The sequence below is a fragment of the Macaca nemestrina genome, chromosome 18 (genome assembly GCF_043159975.1).
Source record: "Macaca nemestrina isolate mMacNem1 chromosome 18, mMacNem.hap1, whole genome shotgun sequence".
Lineage (NCBI taxonomy): Eukaryota > Metazoa > Chordata > Mammalia > Primates > Cercopithecidae > Macaca > Macaca nemestrina.
In genome coordinates, this window is record NC_092142.1 from 13,108,967 (window position 1) to 13,129,638 (window position 20,672).

Sequence of the window (20,672 nt, forward strand, 5' to 3'; positions counted from 1 at the left end):
CAGTTCAGTGGCACAATCACAGCTCACTGCAGCCTCGACCTCCCAGGCTCAAGCAATCCTCCTCCTCCTACCTCAGCCTCCTGAGTAGCTGGGACTACAGGTGCATGCCACCATGCCTGGCTAATTTTTCTATTTTCTGTACAGATGGGGTCTCACTATGTGACTTAGGCTGGTGGATGAACTCCTGGCCTCAAGCAATCCTCCCACCTCAGCCTCTCAACATGCTAGGATTACAGGCATGAACTACCATACCCTGCCTCAATATGTATCTTTATGTGTCTACTTGTTAGGATGTTAGGGCATTTTTGCAATAGATATATTTTCCAGAAGGCTAACACCTGTACAATAAAATTAATTCACTCATTTGCTTCATTATATGAAAACAGCTAGACACATTCAGCAGATTTAGAAGGTATGTTTGGGACAGCGTGATGTAAAATCCAGGTTCTGTGGCACATATGAAATCTGCATGGCAGGGGCATGGTGGGGGTGCTCTGCAAGACGCCTCAAAGAATTGGAAGCTGGTTCAGCTCTGGACCAGCTGAAACGCATATAATGATACGTCCACAGGACTGGTGATTTGGGAAGGACACGCTGTCCATACTGAGAAGCTGTGGATGTAGTCAGTTACGGTCTTAAATAAGAGTCTCAAACTGAAATTCACAGGGCAAAATGCTGCAAATTATGGGAGTGATCTGTAACAATGCTGCATCTCATGTGGGCAGTTCCAAGCAAACTACTCTGGGGCTGTGGCAGCAGAGATGCATTTAAAAACAGTGAGCCAGGCGCGGTGGCTCACATCTCTGGGAGGCTGAGGCGGGAGGCTCACTTGAGGTCAGGAGTTCGAGACCACCCTGGCCAACATGGCAAAACCCCGTCTCTACTAAAAATACAAAAAAAATTAGCTGGGTGTGATGGCACAGGCATGGTGGAGTACGCCTGTAATCCCAGCTACTTGGGAGGCTAAGGCACGAGAATCACTTGAACCTAGGAGGCAGAGGTTGCAGTGAGCCGAGATCATAACACTGCACCCCAGCCTGGGCAATAGAGCAAGACTCTGTCTCAAAAATTAAAAAAAATAAAATAAAAACAGTGAGTGATTCCCTTGACACATGCCGGGAAAGGCAGCCAGCAAAATAATAAATCAGACAAAACTAAGCAATTAAGGGCCCCTATGGAAGTTCAGGATACCAATGTAACCCTTGAGATCAAAGTTATAGACACCTACAGTGCTCTCCCAAAAGCGTGTTTTTTTTTCCCCTAGAGAGTGTTAAACATTCATGTTAAATGATGTCATCAATTTTCCACATCTTACTTCTAAAAGTTTTAGATTAAATCCCCTGAAAAAATGTTTATCTTCACGAACTAGAATCAGGGTAAGTAAGGCAGGACCCTATTACAGCACCTCAAGGGTGACCAACTAAGCCCAGGGCTGAGCGGTTTCCCAGGATGTCGTATTTTTCAGTGCTAAAACCAGAACAGTCCTGGGCAAACCAGGCTGGCTGGTCACCCTAATTTGGAAGAAGATTCCAAAGCATAACTGCAAGCATTACTACAAATTTGAAGGGCCCAGTATAATGCAGTCGGCCCACAGGTTTGCCTACCAGAGCGGCACAGGGGGATCTTACTTACGTGGGGAAAATAAAATTCACAAAATTGAATCTCTCTACTGGCTTCCCTTTGAATGTTTTGTATTTTACAGATAGAGCCTCAGATCCTGGGCATGGATATTCCAAATGGATCCTGTCTGTACCTCTTGTATTCATACTGGGGAAATTGCAAAGGGAAGACTGCTAAGTTATGGCTGGTGCCTGCACAAATTCTTCCTAGCAGGTGCACTAGGGGCCTTAGTAGAGGAAGTGTTGTGAGTGAGTAACACTTTGCATCCACAACGGACTTCATGCCTTTCAGACGATCTGCTAGACCAGTCCTAATGGCAACCTTTTAAAAAAGGATGACAAGTCCTTCTAGCACGCTGTCACATGTTGCCAGATTAAAACACTGCGTAATTATTTACAGGAGACGGTGGGGTGTCAGAGCATTTGGTTGGAAAGACCATGTTTCCAAATAAATTTAAGAGATAGCTACAGCTGCTCTAAAACAGAGCAAAATATATGGCAACAAAAAGGCAGAAGAAGAACACGTTATTGAGGCAAATCATGCAATTAAGTATCCACGTTTTGTCATAGAGCATTTTGGCTGTCCCTGCCTCTCCAGGCAAGCCTCTGGAATATTCTGAATACGAGCTGGAGAGTCAAAGAAAGAGAAAACAAAGCCCCTTTCTATCCCCCATACTTTTGCTTCCTGCAGGAAAACGGACACAGTGCCACACAGTTGAATACCATGTCAAATGAGGATAAAGGAAAACAGCCATGACATCACTCCATTACTGCCACCCCCAGTGTGCCTCACAGGCCCTGCAATTTATAATCTTGTTTAATCCTCCAAGCAACCCAGGAATATAGATATCATCGCCCCTGCTGTACAGATAAGGAAGCAGAGGCTCACTGGGGTCCAGGAGCATGCCTGTGGTCAAATAGCTCCTAAATGACATTGAGTTTTAAACCCAATCTCCAAAAAGCCTGTATGTATTGAGTGCCTATGATGTGTCATCAGACAGTGAGGCAGGTACTTGGGATACAAACAGATAAATGGCAGAGAACCTATCCAAGAAGCCCACAAGCTGGAAGCGAATATAAGAAACGCCATTACTCACAGCCATGACAATTACTGAGTGCCTGTTACATGCCTGGCATTGTTCCCATTCATGACTTCAGTTCAGCCTCCCACCAGCCCACTGACCAAGGCACTATTTTCCATGATGTCTTAACTTTCTGACTCTAAATCCCAGATTCTTCACCATTAGACCATGTGCCTGAGATCAGGGGCAAGAGATGAAAGCCCGGCCAAGGCACCGTGTTAATGAAGTAGACTGATTATGTAGTTTACACGTAGAAGGAATCACCAAAAACTGGTACTTCCAGAGAAGTGTTCAGGAAGAAGGCAGGAACTGCAGCCGAATCTAATAAGAAGGCACGATGATGATGATGATGATAGCAATGACAACAGCAATAACAAAAATAGAGGCTGGGTGCAGTGGCTCATGTCTGTAATTCCAGTACTCTGGGAGGCAGAAGCGGGAGGATCGCTTGAGCCCAGGAGTTTGAGACCAGTCTGGGCAACAGAGCAAGACCCTACCTCTACAAAAAATTTAAAAATTAGCTGGACATGGTGGCATGTGTCTGCAGGCCCAGCTACTCAGGAGGCTAGGGTGGGAGGATCACTTGAGCCCAAGCAGTAGAGGCTGCAGTGAGGTATGATTGCACCACTGCACTCCAGCCTGGGCAACAGAGGAAGACCCTGTCTCTAAAAAAAAAAAAAGACCAAAAAAAAAAAAAAAAAAAAAAAAAGCTAGAGAACCAGATTTAAAGCAGAAGCAATCCCAAAATCACATGCAAAACTGCTCCCAGGGAGAAACGCAAGCCCAGGCATAGAGCACTGCTTGATGGCAGGTGCTGGACAATAATAATGCTGGGATCCCCGCCTCTGCTGCCACTTTCCTGACCAGCATGGATCCTGCCTTCTCCTTTGTGTCACTCTCTAAAGGCTCAAAGTCTGGTTCAGGTGAGTCTGAGTACTTGGGCCTGGGATACATGCCTGAGTCCTAACTGCAAAGAAAGAAAGAGGCCATCAGGCCATCTATTTTCCATTATGCAGGTGGTGTACACCACAAAGCAGGTGAATATATTCAGGGGGTGATACGGTTTGTCTCTGTGTTCTCACCTAAAGCTCATCTCAAATTGGAATCCCTGTGTGTCAAGGGAGGGACCTGGTGGGAAGTGATTGGATCACAGGGTCGGGGGGTGGTGTGGTTATCCCACACTGTTCTCATGACAGTGTGTGAGTTCTCACAAGACCTGATGGTTTAAAAGTGTTGGGCAGTTGCCCCTTGTGCTCTGTCTCTCCTGACGCCTTGTGAAAAAGATGCTTGCTTCTCCTTTGCCTTCTGTCATGACTGTAAGTTTCCTGAGGCTCCCCAGCCATGTGGAACTGTGAGTCAATTAAACCCATCTCAGGTAGTATCTTCATATCAGTGTGAAAACAGACTAACACTGGGGGAAACTCCAGAAGTCAGAAGGGAATACTAAAGTACTGGGAGGTCAGAAAGGACAAATGGCCACTCACTGAAAGCTCCTTGTTCTGTCTTTTCTAAATGAAGTCATCCTTCCAACGGCAGCTGTGGGTTCCACATCTGTGGATTCAACTGTTGATTGAAAATATTCAGAAAAACATTCCGTGATGTTTCAAAAAGCAAAACTTGAACTTGCTGTGTGCTGAGTATGACGCTGAATCCATGAGAATAAAGTGATGTGTAGCACTGTATTGTGTATAAATAATCTAGAGATGATTTAGAGTATACAGGAGGGTGTGCATAGGTTATACGCAAATACCATGCTATTTTATATCAGGGACCTGAGACCTGGTGGATCCTGGTACCCTTGGGAGGGTGCTGGAACCAATCCCCCACGGACACCAAAGGATGATGATAACTGATAGCTAAATTTGCCCTTCACAGGTAGAAACAATTTTACGTGTCTCAGAAAGAACAAAGAGTTTAAGATGGTGATGCTGAGATTCTAGACAAGATGGAGACGGTGATCTCTAATGGAATCTGGGGACAGCTGTACTATGGTCATATGCTACTGCTGGGGGCCTAGTGTTCCCAGGGTGTGCCGGGGGCCTTGCTGTACCGATATGATCATATGCTACTGGGGGCCTGCTGTTGCTGGGGTACATTGTCAGCAAGCCTAAGCATTGAAAATGACAAAACTGTCTCCTGTTCAGAAGCACTTAGAATCTCCTGCATCATGTGCCAAGTGTTTAGAGATCCCTAGATAAGGGACTCTGGGGACAGTTTTTAATTTACTGATAAGTAAAGTTTTAAAATGTGACATCTTTGAGTACTGCTGCCCTAGTCTATTAAACAAAGAGAAGCAATTCCCAGGCCAGGATCATCCTATTAACCCAAACCTGATCATGCTGATGTGGCCCAGGGCTGGCAGGATGGCCTCGACTGTAACTAGGCATCTCTTGCTTCCATTTGCAGACAGGTGGCTTTGCCCTGGTGGAGACATACAGACAGGTCATTTTGTACAATGTAGGTACAGATCCAAAGGGCATCTTAGGCTGGCTGTCATCAAATTCGAGTGAAGAACACCTGTCTTCTCCTTCAGTACCTGTTTCCCCAGTTTGCATGCAGTCTTAGCCCATCAGAAGGCAGCAGATAAGAGTTCTCCCTCAGATGGCTTTAAGGTGGCAAATGGGTAGAAAAGAGGCCAAGCTGCGTGGTGGCAGGCACCTGTAATCCCAGTTACTTGGGAGGCTGAGGCAGGAGAACTGCTTGAACCCAGAAGGCGGAGGTTGCAATGAGCCGAGATCATGTCACTGCACTCCAGCCTGGGAGACAGAGCCAGACTGTCTCAAAAAAAAAAAAAAAAAAAAAAAGAAAAAGAAAAAGAAAAGAGGCCAAGTTCTGAGTTTCTGAGATGGGCTGGAACCACAGGGTCACTACCCATCAGTTGGGCGGTGCCGGGCAAGTTGTTTGACCTGACAGTTTGGTCATCTGCAAAAAGGGATAAAGGTAAAACTATTTCATAATAAAACAGCAATATTTGCAGCTCTATACTATGACGAGTAGTATTTACATTAGTAACAAACTCTTCCCAATTTCTAGTGGCCGCTTAGCTTTACCCAATGATAATGAATCAATCAGGGAAAACGGTGTCCTGTGAAATGACTAGTTAACCAGAAATAAATGAAAGCTATGGATACCAGCAATGGAACTACACTTACTAAAATTACTTCCTATTTTCCAAAAGTTTGGGCTATTACAGTCTTTAGATAAAATATTAGTGATTAAAAATGTGGGCCGGGCACAGTGGCTCATGGTATAATCCCAGGACTTTGGGAGGCCGAGGTGGGCGGATCACTTGAGGTCAGAAGTTCGAGACCAGCTTGGCCAACATGGTGAAACCTCACCTCTACTAAAAATACAAAAATTAGCTGGGCATGGTGGTGCGTGCCTGTAATTCCAGCTACTCGGGAGGCTGAGGCATGACTTGAACGCAGCAGGTGGAGGTTGCAGTGAGCTGAGATCGCACCACTGTACTCCAGTCTGGGCGACAGAGCGAGACTCTGTCTCAAAAAAAAGAAAAAAAGAAAAAAAAAGTGAACAACGTCAGCACAATAGGAAAGGTAAATTTATTTTTTTTTTAAATGGGAACAATGGAAAGAAGAGTTACAGTCTTAAAATAAACAGATCCTTGGCTAATTGAGAGGACAGCCTGGGGTCTGCCCAAGGGCAGGGAACTGGGCCTCTCTCTTCTGCTTAGTTCCCTGGAACTTAAATTTCCACATTAAAAATACTCTCTCATTAATTTTTACTTCTTTGTCGGGGGAAGAGGGTAACACCAAGGAGATGGTGAATTCGATTTCTTGGACCGCTAGGGATATTATTTAGTAATGGAGGTAAAAATATGATATTGTACTAGTTATTCCGTATGTCAGGGCAAGAATCTAATTTCCACTTTCCTTAGTGTTATCATTTGAATAAAGTGATTCAAATTAATCAACAATCTACTTCTAAGAATGTATCTCATAGCATAATAAAAAGTAGTAGCAGTAGATAGATAAAACGTGGTACATCCATATGGTAGAATATTATTCAAGAACAGTTGCAACATGGATGAACCCTGAAAACATCACGGGAAGTGAAAGAAGTCAATCCCAAGGGGCCGCATACTGTATATTCCATTTATATGAAATATCCAGAATAGGCAAATCTACACACAGACAGTGGATTAGTGGCTGCCTAGGACTGGAGTGGGAGGTGAAGGGAAATAGGGAATGACAGCTAACAAGGACGGAGTTTCTTTTTGGGTTGATAAAAATGTTTTGTTTTGTTTTGAGACAGGGTTCCACTCTGTCCTCCAGGCTGGAGTGTAATGGCACAGTATCAGCTAACTGCAACCTCTGCCTCCTGGGCTCGGGCAATCCTCCCACCTCAGCCTCCCCAGTGGCTGGGACTACAGGTACACACCACCACACCCAGCTAATTAAAAAAAAATTTTTTTTGTAGAAATGAAGGCTTGCACCAGGTACAGTGGCTCACGCCTGTAATCCCAGCACTTTGGGAGGCCAAGGTGGGTGGATCACTTGAGGTTGGGAGTTCAAGACCAGCCTGGCCAACATGGTAAAACCCCATCTCTACTCTAAAAATACAAAAATTAGCTGGGTGTGGTGGTGGATGCCTGTAATTCCAGCTACTTGGGAGGCTGAGGCAGGAGAATTGCTTGAACCTGGGAGACTGAGGTTGCAGTAAGCCGAGATGGCGCCATTGCACTCCAGCCTGGGAAACAAGAGCGAGACTCCATCTCAAAAAAAAAAAAAAAAAGAAATGAGGTCTTGCTATGTTGCCCAGGCTGGTCTCAAACTCCTGGCATTCAGGCTATTCTCCCAAGGCCTGCCTCGGCCTCCCAAAGTGCTGGGATTACAGGCATGAGCCCACCATGGCTCGCCTTGATAAAAATGTTTTAATACTGATTTTGGTGATCATTACACAACTCAGCAAATACACAAAAGACCAATGAATGGAAATGGATGAGTGGCATGGTATAGAATTCAATCTCAATAGAGTCATTATTAAAAATAGAACAGAAGTAATCGTAGTTACTGGGCTGTATTAAACACCAGCCAATATTCTAAGCACTTTTATAGATTATTTCATTTAAGTCTTATGAGAAACCTATGAAGCGAGTACCATTATTATCTGCATTTTACAGATAAGGAAATTCAGCTACAGAGAGATTAGATAACTTGCCCAAAGCTATTTGGCCAGGAAACAAGAGAGCCAGGATCTGAATTTAAGCCATCCGACATCACAGGCCAGTTCTCAACTGCTGCCCATGTACACAAACGTACGGACTCCAGGAGGGGCCCTGTGGTGCTGGCTCTGGCAGGACTTTGGACACAGTGCGAACCTCAAATATTAAATTGGTGCCAACGTAATTGCAGTTTCTGCCATTGAAAGTAATGGCAAAACTGCCATTACTTGACCACCAACCTAATGCAAGCTGGTATTTTGTCCGCTGAAAAAAGTGAAACACATCAGCATATCCTGCTATGGAAAGACCAGGACAACAACAAGGTATTTAAACATTGTGTCTTTTTTGCTCCCATTTGCATTTTTTTTTTTTTTAAAAAAGCTACACATGCAAGTGTATCCACACTTGACAAGTTTCCCTAATTTTTCATGAAAAAGCATTAACTGTAGCTTTCTCTGAGAAGTAGGTCAATGGTGGCAGAGGCATTAATTAAGGTTTTTTCTGGATACCTTTGGTACTATTTTATTATTTTATTTTAGTTTAGTTTAGTTTAGTTTTATTTTTTGAGATAGGGTCTTGCTCTGTCACCCTGGCCGGAGTGCAGTAGTGCAGTCTCAGCTTACCGCAATCTCCACTTCCCAACTTCAAGCGATTCTCGTGCCTCAGCCTCCCAAATAGCGGCGATTGCATGTGCATGCCACCACACCCAACTAATTGTTGTATTTTTTTTGGAGAGAGGGATTTCACCATGCTAGCCAGGCTGGTCTCGAATTCCTGAGCTCAAATGATCTGCCCACCTTGGCCTCCCAAAGTGCTGAGATTACAGGTGTGAGCTACCACATCTGGCCAAATTTTTGAATTTTTTGTAGAGTTGGGGTTTTGCCATGTTGCCCAGGCTGGTCTCAAACTTCTGACCTCAAGTGATCCTTCTGCCTTGGCCTCCCAAAGTGCTGAGATTACAGGTGTGAGTTACTGCACCTGGCCTGATTTGAGTTTTTAATAAACCATGAGCCTGGTCGGGGCCACCTGGTCCTGCTCCAGTTTCAGTGAAGCCTTCTCTAACTCACCCACCACCCACCTTCTTGGGTATCACAGGCTCAGAGCCACCACTTTGTTTTATTTGTACCTCTTGATGCCTCATGACTCTGCCTGACTAGCCTGTAAGTTTCCTGAGGACAGACACCGTATTTGTTTCTTGCTAAGCAGGGGCAGACACATAAGGCAGATCCCCTCGGTTCCCATCAGAGAAACAAATGAGTAAATGAATTAAAGTCAAACAACTTGACCTCAACTGCCAGCCTCAAGGTCATGAGCAGTGACTGGTGGAACAGAAGAGTGTCACGCTGTAAACCACGTCTGTCAGACGAACTACGTCCCCGCTAGCACTGGGAACACCGTGACTTAAGAAGTCTGGAGTGGAACTCAAGTAAATGATTTATTCCTTTGATTAAACACATTTACTTTCATCTAGTCCCAGAGAATTTATGGAGCCATAATCCCTTCCATCTCTAATGCTGTTCATTATCTCTTCCTAATTAACGGAGGTATGTAAATTCATTGATCTAAAACTTTGCAGGCATAAACGTTACTCAGGTAGTGATCCAGCCCCACACTGCTAACATATCAAGCTTCATCAGGTCCTACCAGTTTTTAAATTATACATGTTATTAGACAAGATTCATTTAATTTTGCATCTAACAGCTACAGCTGATTATGTTGGCTGCTAGATATTTATAGCAACTCTGTTGAATCTGTACTGTTAGCCTGCTTATGATACAATTAAAAGAGATTTAACTATCTGACATAACAGGTGGCTTTAGTATGATATAAAATATGCTTTAATGTGCTTTAGAAAAAAAAAACCATTAAAAAAGGTATATTATCCAAGTGAAATTTCTTCCATTGCTACCTTGCAGATCAATACAAAATTTCTTCACAAGAATATTTATGGATGATGACAGTGGTATTTCACTCCAATAATAAATAAGGAAAGAAGGGAACAGTAAATATTTCCTACAAACCAAATAATACATATTGAATAGACTCCACTATGGCTTTCCAATAAACTACTTAGGAACTGGGGAAAAACCATACAGAATTTGAAACACGCAGGTGACTTTCTAAATTCTGGGTTTGCGAAATGTATGTCCTCACCCGTTCTGGCATTCAAATGCTCCATTTTCCAACCTCTCATTATTGTTTTTCATTCCACATTCTGATCACTTGACCAATTACCTGATAATTGAACCCCTTTGGGATCATGCTCCTTTTTAGTGCTTCATTTAGTTGCAGAAAATAGGCCCATCAAGGAGGCAAAATGTTCTAACTCCAGGAAATGAGTGTTTAGAGCAAAAACAACAATGACAGAGAAGATGTAAATATTCCAGTCAGCTAAGCACAAGCTAGAAAGACACTCGCTTTGTCTATGGCACGTTGATTTGCCAGGGGATTGTGCAGACTTCTGCAGAAGACGTTCATTAGTTCCAGAAAACCCCAAGGGGAGGCAGAGGCAGGTGGATCACCTTAGGTCAGCAGTTCGAGATCAGCCTGGCTAACATGGTGAAACCCCAACTCTACAAAAAAAAAAATATATAGCTGGGCATTGTATTAGTCCATTTTTGTGCTGCTGATAATGACATACCTGAGACTGGGAAGGAAACGGGGTTTAATTGGACTTACAGCTCCACATGGCTGGGAGGCCTCAGAATCATGGCAAGAGGCAGAAGGCACTTCTTACATGGTGGCGTCAAGAGAAAAATGAGGAAGATGCAAAAGCAGAAACCCCTGATAAAACCATGAGATCTCGTGAGACTTACTCAACTACCACGAGAACAGTATGGGGGAAATCACTCCCATCATTCAATGATCTCCCACTGGGTCCCTCCCACAACACATGGGAATTATGGAAGTACAATTCAAGTTGAGATTTGGGTGGGGACAAACAGCCAAACCATATCAGGCCTGGTGGTGGGCACCTGTAATCCCAGCCACTTGGGAGGCTGAGGCAGGAAAATTGCTTGAACCAGGGAGGCAGAGGTTACAGTGAGCGGAGATCATGCCACTGCACTCCAGCCTGGGCGCAGAGCAAGACTCCGTCTCAAATAAAAAGAAAAGCAAAAACAGAAAACCCCAAGGAAGCACAAAGGGTGGAAGCAGGCTCTAGCACTCTTCTGCTCAGAGGGCTGGTCTGGTGTCTCCGATCAGACTGCCATAGCCGATTTGCCTAACAGCCTCTATAATCATGGTCTGCTACGAGGGACAGCATCCACAGGTGGGAGCAGAACACAAGAGCATTCAGATCCCAAATCATTTTGGCTCCATGGTTGTTCAGAGGTCCTCATTTTTCTTTTGAGTCACGGAGCCTGTATCCATCATGTGCTCCAGGGAACCAATAGGAGATACACAGATATGTAAGAGGAGGCTTAGTATGGGAATGTGTTCACATGGTCACAGGAGCCAAGAAATCACACCACCTGCCACGTGTAAGCTGGGGGTTTCATTCAATCTAAATCCAAAGGCCTGAGAATCAAAGAAACTGATGGTATTAGTACTGGTCTGAATCTAGAGGTCTGACAACCAGGAGTGCCGATGTCCAAGGGCAGGAGAAGATAGACGTCTCAGCCCAAACAGGCAGCAAATTCATCCTTTCTCCATCTTTTTGTTCTATTCAAACCCTCAATGCATTGGATGATGCCTGCCCACAATACTGAAGGCAGATCTTCTTCACTCAGTCTACTGATTTAAACACTAATCTCTTTCACAAACACCCTCATGGACACACCCAGAAATCATGTCTTCCCAGCTAGCTGGGCACCTCTCAGCCCAGCCTGGCAGACACGTAAACTGAACCATCACCAGGTCCTCGAAGGTTCTGATGAGAGCTATGGACCTTCTCCCCACTGCAGTCCCCAGAGCATCCTCACGACCTCAAGCATCTATGCAAATACATTGGACTTTGCAGAGCTGACAGGACCCAGTGGCTGGATGAAGCCCATCCATGGAGTTCACACCCAGGTGAAGAAACCTACACCTAGAAATTGCCCTACTGGGGTGCAGTGGCTCATGCCTGTAATCCCAGCACTTAGAAGGCTGAGGCGGGTGGATCATGTGAGGTCAGGAGTTTGAGACCAGCCTGGCCAGCATGCTGAAATTCCATCTCTACTAAAAATACAAAAATTAGCTGAGTGTGGGGGTGGGCACCTGTAGTCCCAGTTACTTGGGAGGCTGAGGCGAGAGAATCGCTTGAACCCAGGAGGAAGGTTGCAGTGAGTAGAGATCACGCCACTGCACTCCAGCCTGGGCGACAAATTGGGACTCAGTAGAAAAAAAAACAAAACTGCCCTATTGGACACTGTACTACTTAGTGCCCCAGAAGGAAAGTTTCATAAAAATTTTCTTTAAAGATGAGATTTTCCAGGAAAAGCTATATTCCTCTTAGAAATAGATAAGATTTTATTTATTTGACAAACTCTCTCTGGCTGAACCTTCGACTGAATTCTATCAACCACAGGGACTCTTAAGATCTTACTATCTGTTTCGGCCCCTGGTTTTGTCTTCCTATAAGAACTTTTATTTTCTTCGGTCCTGATATATTTCTTCTCTACTGTGTGTTTTTGTTTTTTTTAAGCCTTCCCAAATGCATCACTGAACAAATAAACAAATAAGGCAAGGCTCTCTCAGTTTTCAGTTTCTGATCTAAACACTGGAACCCAGACAGCAAGATTATGCTTTTTATTTTTAACGTAATCAAAAGGCAACTGTTAAGTAGTCCCTATTATTGAGCTCCTGCTACTTCTTTTCATTGAATAATCAAATATTCACATTTTTCTAGCTACAGTTAAGGCTTCTGGCCTTTAATTAAAGGTAGAGTTTCACTGTTGAGTTTATACTTTGGTCAATTAAAATAGCCACATCTTGACTATGAAAAGGTAGCTCCAACAAGCCAAAGAACAAGAGTATGTGCGTATGTGCACACAGGTGTGGGCTTTTAATCTGGAGTCATGGCGATCTGGGGTTCATCCTGTGAACTTAGATGGGAAGAAACCAGTTTTTTCATGAACTTCTGATATTTAACATTTCCTTCTATTATGAAGTTAGTAGAAATTACAGAGGTATTAACATCCCCCTTGAATTTTGCACCAACAGAAATCACATGGATTTTTTTTCCCCATCACATCACACTTGTTGTAGATTAATTCAGGGTGTGGTTTAAACTCACTGCCATTTTTTCTTTTCTTTTTTTTTTGAGACAGAGTTTCACTCTTGTGGCCCAGGCTGGAGTACAGTGGCGCGATTTCCGCTCACTGCAACCTCTACCTCCCAGGTTCAAGCGATTTTCCTGCCTCAGACTCCCAAGTAGCTGGGATTACAGGCACACGCCCCCACGCCTAGCTAATTTTGTGTTTTTAGTAGAGACAGGGTTTCACCACACTGGTCAGGTTGGTCTTGAACTCCCGACCTCAAGTGATCCACCTGCCTCAGCCTCCCAAAGTGCTGGGATTACAGGTATGAGCCACCGTGCCTGGCCTTAAACTCACTGCCATTTTGAAACTATGACAGTTATCAGCTCCATTAGATTGTGTTATATAACTGACCAACACATGAATATTACTATATCCAATAATTTAAAAAAATATTTTGATAACCATATTTCACGAATATTCTATTCATATTTCAATAGAATTGGTTTCCTCAAAAATCCTAGGAACTTTATTTTATGTATTTAGAAATATTATTCTGAGATGGGATCCAGGGGTTTCAGCAACTTGATGAAGGAATCCGAGGCACAAAATGGGTTAAGACGCCGAGACTTGGAATAAAGGACTGACAGCAGCCAGTGTGGCTCCTCTGCCGGGTCGCCACGTAGAAAATGCTGGCAGGGGTGGAAGGGCGATCACACACCTAATCAGAAACAACTTTTTAAGTAATGTTCCCAGTTCCCTAATTAGTCATATAAGGTAAATTAGTTCCAACCACTTTTAATCAGCCTCAGCAGAAGGGCGCCATTGTCACTGATTGCCTGGATGCTTTCACCGGGCTCATAATGGATGTGAAGGAGTGCAGGAGCCAGGGGGCTTGGCTGATTGCTCCCGGGTTACTGCTCAGCATTCGGCCCACACACGACCTGCGGAAAATCTGAGCACAGACAGCCCCGGCCCATTCCAGAGGCTGGTGATATTTCAACTACGGCATCACTTTCTTGCACGCATAGAACTCCCCTTTGATGTTTCTCGGTGTTAAACTGTAGGGTAAATTGTCTTTAAATCCTGGCATTTCTTGGAGCCTGGAGTAGACACTTAAACATAACAACTCAAGGCTAATGATACAGCTGCAGAAATAAACGTGATTTAACTGAGCCTCTTTAAAAACAAAACCAAACAAAACAAACAGATCCTACTTTAATATGAACAAAAGGGTTTCTGTTCAATGGAAACGTTCTGAGTATCTATGACATGGTAGGCGGTGCAGGAACTTACTGCTTACGTGACAGGGATGGAGGCTGTCGGTTACAAACAAGAGCATCGAAGAAAAGTGCTGGTCAGTGCAAATGGCGCTGAGGCAGATTCCAAACGCAGGCAACCCACTTCAAGCCTAAAGAAATACTTTCCTGACTATACAACAGTATGTATGAGGATGCTCACAGCAGCGCTGTTCAGATTAACTCCCACCTGGAGGAGTTGTAAGATTAGCCAATTATGAAATACCCATCCACGGAACGCAATGCAGTTATTAAAAGCCTCACATGTATGTACGAACATAAGATTTTCTAGACAGATGAAAGGAGAAAAAGTAAATCACACGACAATGTGCACAGTATGCTCACGTTTGTATTTAAGAAAAGCGTGCTGGCCGGGGAGTGGTGGCTCACACATGTAATCCCAGCACTTTGGGAGGCCAAGATAGGCGGATCACCGGAGGTCAGGAGTTCGAGACCAGCCTGGCCAACATGACAAAACTCTGTCTCTACTAAAAATAAAAAAATCAGCTGGTGTGGTGGCACACACACCTGTAGTCCCAGCTACTCGGGAGGCTGAGGCAGGAGAATCGCTTGAACCCAGGAGGCAGAGGTTGTAGTGAGCTGAGATCATGCCACTGTACTCCAGCCTGGGCGACAGAATGAGATTATATCAAGGAAAGGAAAAGAAAGGGAAGGCAGAAGGAAAGGAAAGGGAGGGCAGAAGGAAAGGGAGGGGAGAAGGAAAGGAGAGGGAGGGGAGGGGATGGGAGGAGAGGGGAGGGGAGGGAAGAGGAGGGCAAAGAAGAGGAAAGGGCCAGCATGCTTACATTCATAAACACTTTTGACCATGGTGACGCCAAGGGAAGCACTTAGGGGTCGGTCAAAGTTTATTTTAACTATAGATTTTAAATTTACAAGGAGAATGTCTCTATGTATTATTGTAGAATTTAAAAATTTAATAAAGTAACAATAAAAAGATCCATATCTACCCTCATTTAAATCCTACAAAACACTAGAATGACAACAACAAAAAACACAAAGAATTTCATATTTCAATATATCTACATGTATCTATATTCCTTATTTCTAAATGAAGCACAGATTTCTGTCTGTTTCATTCACTAACACAGCACAAACATCTAGAACAGTGCCTGGTACAAAGTAGACTCTCAATACAGATTTGTTAAATAAATGAATTGACTATTTATTCACGTGTTCCGGAAATCTGTACTGGGTGCCTACCATGTGCTGGCTTCTTGCTAAAGATCATGGGAAACATACCGTGAAGTATCTGAGCAGCATTCACTGAATACCTTCCATGTGCCTTGCACTGGGTACTAAACGAAAGTACACACCAATACAGACACACAGACACACACACACACCCCCGCTGCCCTTTAGGAACTTGGAACTAAGCTTGGGGGAAGGCGAACTTGCGCAGGTTGGAGCAATGAGATAAAGCCTTTTCCTGGCCAGAGCCTTAATCCTGGCTTTGGTTTTCAAAATTATGCCTCTGAGGCTTTGCTTATCATGGCCTGTCTTGTACCAGAATTATGTTCATGGGTTTGCGTCTGCCCAGCTGGAGGAAAATGAATATCAACCTTCCTGGATTGTGGAACCACAGAAAGACAAAGGGCTTTATTCTTTGCCTGAAGCCCAGCACACCAAAGCATGCTTTGTTCAAAGGTTTTATTTCCCAATTCTACACATTCATTACAGAATTAGAAACCTCCCAGTGGGGGTCAGGTGTGGTGGCTCACGTCTGTAATCCCAGAACTTTGGGAGGCCAAGGCAGGGGGATCACCCGAGGTCAGGAGTTTGAGACCAGCCTGGCCAACATGAAGAAACCTCGTCTCTACTAAAAATACAAAAATTAGCTGAGCATGGTGGTACACGCCTGTAGTCCCAGCTACTCGGGAGGCTGAGGCAGGAGAATTGCTTGAACCCGGGAGATGGAGGTTGCAGTGAGTTGAGATTGCGCCACTACACTCCAGGCTGGGCGACAGAACAAGACTCTGTCTCAAAAAACAAACAAACAAAAACAAAAAAAAACCTCCTAGTGAGGAAGGAGTCTTGACGGTTATTTGGCCACGGCTACTCTTATCGGGACCTTGGTCTAGCCCTTGACATCTAATTTAAGGTGAAGAGCTACCAAACTAGATGAATTTGAATTAGAAGTTTTCAGGTCTCCTGGGGCGTTTTCCTGATGGAAAAGCCTAAGTCCCTTCATCAGTAATTCTACTTTACCTCCCCATAGCATCTGCCATTCTTAACCACACTCTACTGATTTGCTTCCTCTCCTCTCCAGCCTTTTGCAACCATATCTGCACAAGTCCAGCCCTTCTTTACCTTGAAGTTCTGCCTAAGTGGATTATTCTGCTTTATCTATAGCAAGTATCACTTTTGTGCATGCTCCCTCGCCTCCATTTGTTGGAATCATTTCTAAATCCAATTCCATTTTCATATTGACTCTCTTTGGTCCCAACAGAAATGGTCCCCAAAATTCAAATATGAGATGTCAGAGACCCTTTTAACTTTTGAAAATACAGTTGCTGGGCAATGGATGTGGGAAAGTCAACTTGGGGAACTATATTAAATCAGAAAAGCCTTCTGCTTTTAGTGATGAAAGGCTTCTTCATCTATCAATCCCAAAGTATCAACTTTGCAGATCCATAAGCTCTTATCCCAAACCCCCTAGGCCAGATCTCATTTGAAATTCCGCGTTTTTCTAACTTTAGAATGGTAAAACAGGGCATAGAACACAGATTAAATAACGCTTCGAGCTGGGACTCGGGCAGTGCCCTGTAACGAAACCCAGTAATATTTTGTTAGCAAAACATATGAATACGCTCACGAAATATTGGGATCGATAAAGACCATAAACAGCCCTTTTGTCACCTGGAAGGCAGTTTTGCCACCAGCTTAGTTTCAAACTTAAGAAAAAACTCATAGTTTTCAGAGCTTTCTGAACTTTGAGATGGCAGGTAAGGGGTTATGTACAAGTGCAAGACCCAAAAGAAAGAAGCCATTGTAGCTCTTCTAAGCGTTCTGCATAAAGACCCTTTTAAAGTACATATGTGTGGCTGTTTTCCTGAATATCAAAGGGCTATTTTGGAAGTCCTGTAAGAAGAGGTCATCCTGCATTTTCAAAGTGTTGTGTAAAAAGCAAAGCAAATCCTACAAACTTAAAGCATTTCTCTTTAAATGCTGAGTATGTGTAAGTCTAAAGGAATAATGGTTCTCTTCATATACACTATTATCTTCCCCAGTTAAAAGGAATGTTCACAAACCACTTGCATATACACAAGATTACATTTAGCCCATTAAAAAGTGGACGTGACCCAGCGGGGTGGCTCATGCCTGTTAAGTCCAACACTTTGGGAGGGCGAGGCGAGCAGAGCACTTCCGGCCAGGAGTTCAAGACCAGCCTAGCCAACGTGGTGAAACCCCATCTCTACTAAAAATACAAAAATTAGCCGGGCATGGTGAGGCATGAGAATTGCTTGAACCCGGGAGGTGGAGGGTGCAGTGAGGAGCTGAGATCATGACATTGTACCCAGCGTAGGCAACAGAGTGAGGCTCTCCCTCAAAAAATAATAAAAATACATAAATAAACAATAAAAAGTGTCTGTCTCAGCCACCCAAGTGAACAATCTGTGGTTGTTTGGCATCATCATGATTCCTGACTCTGAATTCACTGAATTTACATGCTACCGGTAAACAATCATTTTGTTACACTTATTCACACCTAAGTACTTAACAGTAAAAAATAAGACACACCATTAACATGGTGAGAAAACAATGTGCCCAGGGAAACTAAGCGGCACAGGGCATCATCAGAATACCTGCCTCAGCTGTTCAGTAGCAGCGGCAGCAACAGATGACAGCAGGCTTCCAGTCTCCACCTGCAATGCTGCTAAAAGGCTCCTGTGCACTGTATTTTATTTTTTCAGGTGAGAAGAAACATCAGAAGCCACTGAGGGACCAGAAAGTGAGTCCGCCAAGGATGACGAGGCATTCTGCTGGATGGCTTTTTAAAACTGTTCCCTCCAAGCTGGGTGCCGTGACTCAACACTTATAATCCCAGCACTTTGGGAGACCGAGGGGGGCACTCACTTGAGGTCAGGAGTTCAAGACCAGCCTGGCCAACATGACGAAACCTCATCTCTACTAAAATTTAAAAATTAGCCAGGTATGGTGGCAGGCACCTGTAATCCCAGCTACTCAGGAGACTGAGGCAGGAGAATCACTTGAACCCGGGAGGCAGAGGTTGCAGTGAGACGAGATCATGCCACTGCACTCCAGCCTGGATGACAGAGTAAGACTCTGTTTCAAAAAAAAAAAAAAAAGGTTCCCTCCAGAGTCATCTGCCTTATTAACAAGGGCTTTTCTCTTAGAAGTCTCTTTTATTAACTGACACAATTTCTTGATCTGTTATGAATGTCTGCTGCTCTAGTCCTTCAATAGCTCACCACACATTGCTATGGTTTAAATATCCGTGTCCTCCAAAACTCATGTTGAAATGTAATCTCCAGTGTGGCAGTTGTGAGAGGTGGGGCGTTTAAGAGGTGGCTGGATCATGAGGGCCCTGCCCTCATGAATGGATTAATGTTGCAAAACCTATGAATACGCTTAATCCATTCATGGATTAATGAACAAATGAGTTAGTGGATTAATGGGTTATCATGAGAGTGGGACAGAATGCTTTTTTTTTTTTTTTTTTTTTGAGAAAGGGTCTTGCTCTGTCACCCAGGCTGGAGTGCAGTGGCATGATTGCGGCTCACTGAAGCTTGGCCTCCCAGGTTCAAGCAATTCTCTTGCCTCAGCCTCCCAAGTAGCTGGGATGACAGGTATGCACCACCATACCTGGCTAATTTTCTATTTTTTGTAAAGATGGGGTTTCACTATGTTGCCCAGGCTAGTCTCGAACTTCTGAGCTCAAGCAATCCACTTGCCTTGGCCTCCCAAAGTGCCGGGATTATAGATGTGAGCCACTGCACCTGGCCTGGTGGCTTTTTAAGAAGAGGAGAGACCCGAGTTAGCACACTCAGTCCCCTCCCCATGTGATGTTCTGTACCACTTTGAGAGTCTGCAGAGAGTCCCCACCAGCAAGAAGGCCCTCAGCTGAGGCAGCCCCTTGACCCTGGACTTCTCAGCCTCCATAACTGAAATAACTAAATTTCCTTTCTTATAAACGACCCAGTTCCAGATATTCCATTATAAGCAACAGAAAACAGACTAAGACACACACCTTCACCATGTCATCTATGGGTACTTTTCCTGCAGCACTGCCATCATCCTCATCATCACTATTACAAGTTGAGTATCTCTTATTCAAAATGCTTGGGACCAAAGGTGTAGAGTTTTCCACTGTGGTGTCATGGCAGTGCTCAAAAAGTTTCACATTTTGAAGCATAGTGGATTTTCAGATTAGGGATGCTCAACCTATAGGTGCTTCTTAACCTCACTGTCCATATGACTCATCTGGGAATCTTGTTAAAATTCTGATTCGGATCCACTAGGTCTGAGTAGGGCAGAGATTCCACATCTCTAACAGCTCCATCTGCTGCTCTGGGCACCACCCTCTGTCTGACCAGCCAGGCTGCAAAACGAAGCACATGGGGTTTGGAAACAGATGAACAAGAGTTCCCGGTTTACAAGCTGAGTGGCCTTGGGAAAAGCAATTCACTGCTCTGAGCCAGTTTCCCCATCAATTAAAATGGAAATAGCAATGACACCTCCTTTGCAAGACTGTAATGAGTAGATGAGAGATAGTAACACAGTTCCTGGCAGATAACAGACCCTGAATTCCAGTCCCTGCCATCTGCAGTAGGCTGAACGATGTCCCTCCAAAGATGTTCGACATCCTAACTCCTGGAACTTACAAGTATGCTACCTTATATGGCAAAAGGGGAATCTGCAGATGGAATTATGTTAAGGATCTTGAGATGGAAACATTATCCTGGGTTATCTGGATGGACCTAATATAATCACCAGGGTCTTTATAAGAGGAAAGCAGGAGAATCAGAGTAACAGAATATGAGAGGGTGGAGCACAGGTCACAGAGGAGAAAAGGTGCAACGCTGCTGCTGACTTTGAAGACAGAAGAAGAGCACAAGCCAAGAAACGCAGTTGGCCTCTAGAAGCTGGAACCCCTACAAGGAACACACTGCCGAGGTTCTTGTTGGTATGACCTCTGGGATGGTAAGATAACTGTTTGATTCCACTAAGTTGGTGGTAATTTGTGATATCAGGAACAGGAAACTAACATACCATCCTTTGGAATAACACTGATAAGGTTTTGCTGTGGCCCCACTCAAGTCTCATCTTGA

At 44.1% G+C, this 20,672-nt stretch overlaps 1 protein-coding gene across 1 annotated transcript in view; it reads right to left on the reverse strand.

The window, feature by feature from the left end:
* The window catches only part of LOC105467747 (calcineurin like phosphoesterase domain containing 1), a 135,662-nt gene that overhangs the window by 87,242 nt on the left and 27,748 nt on the right, over nt 1-20,672 (reverse strand). The gene's annotated exons all lie outside the window — the stretch shown is intronic.